Below are 8,560 nucleotides of genomic sequence, written 5' to 3'. Positions count from 1 at the left end.
CTCAGTTGAAGTCTCAGTCTATTTATAAATAAGAAAAAAAGATAATGTCTCACGATTTAATTCTATTAATGCTGGTAATCATTTTTTTTTTTAATGAAGAACTCTGCTGAACATTAAGTTTCTGCTTAAAATTGGCATATGTGAGGTGGCACTATTGATAGCCTTTTGAACAGGTGAAAATAACTACATACAGAAAAAACATTTGAAGGTGTTTCATCTGATGTAATGAATATTTCTATTTACAAATATTATGTCAAACTAATTACAATATTTGAAACAAAAAGATAAATAGCCATGGTCATAATGGGTATTTTTCTTTATTCCAGGAAATTTGTAGTCTCAGTGCGTCTATGGAGAAACCAGAAATGGAAACAGAGTGGGAGAGTACACGTGGTTATGAGACAACTTTCAGTAGATTCAATTATACTTCAAGCTTGATGCTGTTATGTTTTCTCTTTCCATCTGTGACAGAACCTGGAACAGAAATGAAGTGTTTGACAATAATTCATCGACAAATGTAGACTAATACTCTTTCATGGATGCTAAATTTGGTAGATCTGGCCATAAAATTTTATCATAATTCATTGTGGTATATAGTTATATTTATAATAATTAATTGTTTGAATTTGTCTTTATACAGCACTTTATTGAACCAAAATAATCATAGCTGCATTTAGTTAATTATTTAGCACACGTGTGACTGCTGTCTCATGCCTTCAGTGTTTCAGCTGCTAAAATATGTTTTGGGGATATTTTTCCTGGATAGAAATTTACCTTTCTGATATTTTATGAGTGTTTGGACATTCCTTTCAAAGGTGAAATATGGCTACTTACATTGCTTTGTTTCTAATAATGACATTGAAGGTGTAAAGTATGTAAATAGTTACTTAAGAAATTGATTAAACATTATTGGCCAAGCATTGGCATTCGTCGTGTGATAGGTTTTTACTGGTTTGAGTTAAAAGACCAGTACAGATGATAAGTTCTATTGCATCTTTTATTGAAATCTTCAAATATTCAATATTATTATGAGTCTAGGTAAATATATATGTTCTATTTTTTTTTATATTTTGAAACAAGAAGCTTATTTTTCATGTAACGTGTATCCATTTTCCATCTGCGATCTAAACCTTTACGTGTTCCTTTTTATTATTGGTCTGGATGTACATTATTGTATAAGCGTGAATAAATGTGAACTGAAAATGTTATTCTGATGTAACATTTGCATAAATTATTATGTCATTAAATTACGTATTCCAAGATGTCTGTGTTTTTGTAATTTTGGAGCAGTTTCGAACCTACCCCAAGAATACATATGTTATCAGAAATAATAGTAACCCTTTATATTTTCACTTGAAATTTTCAGAGATGCAACATTAATAACTGCTTGTAACATCTATAAGCTTACAAAGGAAATTTCTCTGTTATTTTTTTATTTACAAAAGTGAACGTAAACGACAATTAAAATCGTCATGTCGGTCATGTTTGGTCACAGAAGTACAAGGCTACTACGACCTTATTTTGCTTCATTTGGATAATATAGTGATGTTTTTTCAATAAGAGCAACAGTTTTAATGAAATTATGACCATAAAGAAAAAAAATGTTTTAAATTTTGTTTTGGTATGCGGTACCTAACTTCAGTAAAATGAACTCAACCACGAGACCTAAATTTTACATTATCTGATACGACAAAATGCTAGAAACGTGACAAAACGTACACCTTGTAGCTAGTAATAAAACATTCAGTATCAACAATGCATGTTTTGAACAGTATTTCATATTATTTGATCGCATTTTGTAGCTTTACGAGAAACGGTTCACAATTGAATAGTAGACTGGTCACCCGGACATGCAAATAGCGCTTATGCATACCGCGAGGCATATCTGTCGAACAAAACTGGTCGAAAGCATGTTTGGTGAATAAAAATCGAGATTAAAAAAATTTCTCCATTTTTTTTGCGCCAAATCTAAAATTCTTTTGCCAATTTTTATTATTTTTCGTAATTTGCGACTGACGAAAAACAGAGCAAATGTCCAATATCGCACGTGTGTTGCGAACAACAAACTCGTCATCAACCATGTTTTTGTTAGTGGCAACGTTTTGAGATTCTAGATACTTTGGGAAATTCTGGGTTTTTTTTTTTTTTTTTTTTTTAATGGAACACAAACAATCATTAACATTGGATGCTTTTTAAATAATTTCTCGAAATTATGTATTTTGTTTCATGACACTGATAATTAATTTCTCGGAAATTTCTGTAAAGTTATCGTCCACGGAAAGTCCCGAAGTATACCGGTACAGTAAACAACGTACCGGTACGTACCACGACAGAAAAAAATACCGGTAATACCGCACACCTTTACTAAATATATTTCAATTTGCATTACTAGAACAAAATGGGGTTATACAGGGTTTCTGCCAGACGACCCAATTAATTGACGCTGTTTAGACACAAAAATACATACCGGTATTGTGTAATATTACCTGTCGCCCCTAAAATAGTTCTATAAAACTATTGATTACGTAAACTTTCTCCATCTAAAACCACAGAACTGACCAATTACGTAGTCCCAAAGAAAAGAAAAGTATCACTTGGGTATCGAGGGTTGTCGTTTTTGCTCCAACGTACTCTACTAATAGGCCAAATAGTGTATATTTTTCCTTTGGGTTATTTAACAGAGAAAAATACTATAACCCCATTTCGTTCCGTTAATGCAACTTGAAATATATATGGTTAAATAGTTTATTATATTATCACGTCATTTATGTTGTTTTACAAGTCAGGTTGATCAAAGAGAAGCGCCTTGTCAAAAATTACTGCTTTTGTTTGCACTGCATACAGGAGTTGGTCAGGAGCTGACGTTACTTCGCCCTAAGCTAGCTGTACCGGACGCATCGAAAACAAAAGAAAATGGCTGCCCCCAGTTAGCAGGAATAATGACAGTGTTTTGTTTTTATTATTATTAACACTAAAATTACGCATTTTTATTTGTTAAAGTGTCAGTATATTTTGTTGGTCCGGGTATGCATCTTTCCAACACATAAGGCTTATGTTTTAGTTTACTCACCCTTTAAGAAATCCAAAGAACAAAATGCATATTATTAGGCCTATTGGTACAGTATATTGGAAAAAAAACGACCACTCACGATACCCAAGGGATAATTTTATTTTATTTGGGACTACGTAATTGGTCAGTTTTGTGATTTTAGATGGGAAAGTCTACTTAATCAAGGGTTTTACAGAATTATTTACAGCAATAAATCAGGACGGCTGATAATGTCCATTATTATTTTAGGGGTGGCAGGTTATCCCACAATACCCTGTGATCTTAATAAAACAGGCACGTATTTTTGTTTTTATCTAGACACCTTCACTATATCCAATTACGGTTCAAGCACGTCTCTCCCGGGCACAATCTCTGACTTCGCCAGTGACTGGGTCCGGGACAGAACGGGGGTGGAGGGTGGAGGGGGGGGGGGGTGGGATGGGAGGGGGGGTTACAGTTGAAAATGGGCAGAATTTTTAAAATAGCAATTGGTAAAAAAGTTAACAGAATTTTTAAAAAACAAAATAAAAAATTACAAGCCGAAAATAAAATAGAATTGGCCGAATAGTTATATAATTTGGAGCATTTTAGGACAGTCCAAAAATAAATGAGAAAGAAGAGAGGATCGGACTATTTAATAATATTAAAAAAGAAAGTAATTTCAACATAAAATATTGAACAAAGGTCTAAAGACACGGAAACACAAGTCGACATAAGTTAGCCGGAGAAATGATGTGAAGGCAAGGAATCTCGCTAAAAAAGAATCCAACCTGGTGGTGCAGGCTGTAGAAACACTCCGATTATCAGTTCAGTACGTGGGTTAATGTATGGACAAAACATAATACAGTTACTTCGACACGTTGACAATGGTGGTTTATTTTGAATTTAAAAAATAATATATACGTATTGCTGGCTTACTGGGATGGAATTTATTACAGAAGATTGCGATGCATTCGCAAAAATCAGATTCGTTTGTTTCTTCAGTTCTAAAACTAATTCCCGACGTGACACGTAAAGTATTACGTAACAACCGGCTCGCCAGAAGGCGTATTCACTGGGATAGTACAAAATGGCTGCGCCCGTTATATATAATAGCCGTCACATTTAACCGTTTTATTAATTAAATATAAGATTATATTTGTTGATATTAAGCAATAATGTGCATTATATATCGTTGAATATGCATGCACGTCCAAAGACCTTGCTTAAGCATTCCTCTAAAGTAAATCTAGAAAACAATACAAAAGCGAGAATCTGGTAACACAAAATAGGTTTCCAGAGTAATTTTTCTCTGCATTTCCTTCCTTTTATAAAAATTTATCTGGTGATATTTTTAACAATGTAATTGCATTCCTTGCCCCTAAAATATACTGTTAGAACAAAAAGGTGCGAACCTAGATGGCATGGGTGGCGAGATATTAGTACCAATAGGTTTTTATGTGACAGCCATCTTGAAAATACAAGCTGGTCACTATAATGTATCTTGGACAAGTCGGTTCTTTTAAAAGTTGAAAATTAAGACAATGTGTACTAAATTTGATGCGTTTACCCATCATTTTGCTTGGCTGTTTAATTACGTCATTTCTGGGTAATTTTCACCTGTTAGATAGCAAAAAAAAAAAAAACCAACCAAATTAGCTGGTAGTACGGTAGTTGCCACTTGACCCCCAAAATGAAGTTCAATCTGCACGTTTTCTAGTTAGCCTACACTGTCACTTACACCCAAGGATGTAGAGTGATAGTGAACGGCATTAGGTGCGATATGGTTTTAACGAACTTATCTTAACTTAACTTAAACTTATCAAAATCATATAAAGTTGTTCCAGTTTAAGGACCTACGTAGAGAGGTCAACATCAGAAACATTTGATATCTCCATTCGCGGAAGTCACACGCTCGAGTGTCCTCCAGCGTTGATCTGCTAAGATACACCGATCAGCGCAAGACGACACTCAACTAGGAAGTCACATGACCCGTTAATTCAAGACCCATCCTACCGGCAAAGAACGAAAATAGTCCTTTAAAAAAAGGAAATAGTCTAGCCTATGGCCTCAGACCACAATTAATTTCGCTATATGTTTCTATATAGCCTTAGTGGCTATAACATTTTTATTAATATCAGCAGGCCCGTGGATTTTTGTATGTACCTTTGCCTGCCTGGACCCTGAAAAGGACAACCCCTGTTGTCCAGCTCTTTCTCCCAGCATATTGGTTTAAACAAACACACCCTCTAAACCAGGCCGGTCGTTGTTTGTTTTCCTACGCTCTTCTTCTGTAGGATAATCCCGCCAATATTTTGATGAATCTTACACCAGTGGTTACGGTTATCTAAACGTGACAAAATTGTAATGCACGTCTGTACAACTTAATTTCATAAACAAATAAACAACATGAACAAAAATCATCCAACAACTACAGAATATATAATTTAAAATAATTACTGTATAAATGAGTACAGGTCAAACCGATTACAAAAATGTTGCCCACTACTTTTAATTATAATTATTAGTAATAACAATTGTCCTAAATAAAAATAATAACAACAACAACACAACAGTAGTTACGGTAGGCCTAGTTTTTTGGAAAATAATAAATTTAAGATTTCAGTAGGTTGGATTATAAATACATTATCTCATTACCAAGTACACATGAAGTCATCCACTGCTGTAGGCCTAATTGTTAACAAATTACACACTTCTTGGCTAATATCTATTTCCTCAAAATCAAGTGACTGATTTCTTCAAATGCATTTGCAAATTTATGGCTCATTAATAGGAGATGGTATAAATATTTTAAAAAAACCCCAGAATTACAGGTAGTGAAATGTTTAAGCAATACTTTGACAGCAAATTAGAATTTATATTGTCAAACCATTAACAAACATAACTGAACACATTTTAATCAAATGTGTTATTGGTGACCATCATGTATTTACATGGCCCATTTATTTAAATCTGAATTTTGATAGCACCAGTTCCCTACTTGGCTCCTAAAACCATAGGGTAGATGCAATAATTGTTGTTATCTGCCAATTTATAAGCAAGCTATAGCCATTTCCCTGATTTGACCACCATTTTGGCCGCCATCTTGGATTTTTCTTCAAGGGTGGCATCCGGTAGATTACTGATGTGCACCAAATTGTGCACACTTTGAACCAAAATTAGCATTTGGCTATTCACATTTTTTTTTTTTTAATTATAATAATATAAAATTATAATAATAATAATTTCTTATAATATGGAAATCTACCCTGATCATTTAGATAATGGATTAATCCATCATATACTTACTTATTTGTTAGTGTCTATATAAGAAGGTTTTTACTTAGCTGAAATATATATTAGCTAACAAATAAGTAAATTAATATACACCATATTTTGGGAAAGGTACCCTCGGTGGATGATCTTGTACCCCAGGTAGTTAGGTACTATAAAATCCACCCTATTGAAATCTTAAGTGTCTCATTTTCCTAGAGCTATCCCTAGCACCGATAGTAAACATACAGTAAGGTTATTCACATATATTTTTTTTTTAAATGAAATAAAAAATAAAAATAGTAATAATAATTTCTTATAATTTGGAAATCTACCCTTATCATTTAGATATTGGATTAATCCACCATATACATATTTAATTATTAGTGTCTACATAAGAAGGTGTTTACTTAGTTAAAATATACACTAGTTAACAAAGAAAGGAAGTGTTTTATTTAACGATGCATTCAACACATTTTATTTATGGTTATATGGCGTCAGAAATATGGTTAAGGACCACACAGATATTGAGAGAGGAAACCCATTGTCACCACTTCGTGGGCTACTCTTTTTGATTAGCAGCAAGGGATCTTTTATATGCACCATCCCACAGACAGGGTAGTACATACCACAGCCTTTGATATACCAGTCGTGGTGCACTGGCTGGAACGAGAAATAGCCCAATGGGCCCACCGACGAGGATCGATCCCAGACCGACCGCGCATCAAGCGAGCGCTTTACCACTGGGCTACATATTAAGGAAAAAGTACCCTCAGTGGATGATCTTGTACCGTCAGTGGTTACGGTACTCTAAAATCCAGCCTATTAAATTCTTAAGTGTCTCATTTTCCTAGAACTATTCCTAGCATGGATAGGAAACATACAGTAAGGTTATTCACATACCCGGTATAATTTTACAAAAATAAAGGAAGGAAGAAACTGTTTTATTTAACGATGCACTCAACACATTTTTTTTCTGGCTATATGGTGTCAGACATATGGTAAAGGACCACACAGATAGAGAGAAAGGAAACACGATGTCGCCACTTCATGGGCTACTCTTTTCGATTAGCAGAAAGGGATCTTTTATATGCACAATCTCACAGACAGGACAGTACATACCACGGCCTTTGTTACACCAGTTGTTGAGCACTGGCTGGAACGAGATATAGCCCAATGGGTTCACCAATGGGGAATGATACCAGACTTACCTCACATCAAGCGAATGCTTAATCCACTGGGCTACGTCCCGCCCCACCTTTACAAAAATAGAAAATGAAAATAACAAATAACAAATTGTAAATATACCCTGATCATTTAGATAATGATAAAATTGAAATGTGAAGTTTATAATTTTTGCAAAAACTAACCCCAGCATATATAGTATATGTGCAGCTTTGGTACAATCTAAAGCCCTGACATTAGCCAAATAGCATGTAGGCCCTGATATATATAATATACCACATTGTTAGGTCATTTAACCCCATTCCCTCACCTTACCTGTAGGTGGTAGATAATGAATTAACCCACGATTATATATTCATTTTTACATATACTGTATATATATTAATATCTGATATAGGCGTTAACCACCTTCCCCCCCCCCCCCCCCCAAAAAAAAGAAGAAGAAAAAAGCGATATATATTATATTATTCACGTATTATTAATATTGTGTCACGTTTACAAACGATTAACTATGCAGCGTTGTTTGTAGTCCGATACATCTGTCATAAACTTGGTTGTTGAGTTGACGGCAAGTGTAGGCCTATCGGACTGCGTAGGTATGTTAACACATCGGAAGTACAGATTAGAAGAAAAAAACACATTGAAAAACGCTGTTATAAAACTGATTTGTATTACTTAATATTTTATTAAATGCTCGTTACAATAACACAGATCTATATTTGGCATAATTTACCAATATAGTAGGGAATTAGGCCTACTCGTTCATATTTATGTTTATTTTCCGTGGAAACATTAGACTCCTTTGTGACATAGGGCGTGACTTACGAAAAAGGGCGTAGCTTAAAATCGCATTTCGCGAGATGTTACATCCTGCTGGCTACGATTAAGTATTTCCGGCTATTGGATGTCAAACGTTTGTAATTCTGACTCGTAGTCATCAGACGAAACCCGCTACATTTTTCCTAATAAAGCAAGGGATCTTTTATATGCATTTTCCCACAGACAGGAAAGCACATGCCACGGCTTTGTCCAGTTGTGGTACACTGGTTGGAACGAGAGAAAAAAACCCAGTCA

General features: G+C 34.5%; 1 long non-coding RNA gene across 1 annotated transcript; it reads right to left on the bottom strand.

Moving 5' to 3' along the window:
* Nucleotides 1-298: 298 nt before the first annotated feature.
* On the bottom strand, nucleotides 299-5,492 carry LOC121382618. The gene is made up of 2 exons (XR_005959192.1): nucleotides 5,195-5,492; nucleotides 299-474 (listed from the first exon to the last, which is right to left on the bottom strand). It is a non-coding gene; the product is annotated as an uncharacterized LOC121382618 (long non-coding RNA).
* Between the last annotated feature and the right edge of the window lie 3,068 nt (nucleotides 5,493-8,560).

Source organism: Gigantopelta aegis, chromosome 10 (genome assembly GCF_016097555.1).
Source record: "Gigantopelta aegis isolate Gae_Host chromosome 10, Gae_host_genome, whole genome shotgun sequence".
Lineage (NCBI taxonomy): Eukaryota > Metazoa > Mollusca > Gastropoda > Neomphalida > Peltospiridae > Gigantopelta > Gigantopelta aegis.
Note: the sequence above shows the minus strand (reverse complement) of the source record. Positions and strands in the feature narration are given on the sequence as shown.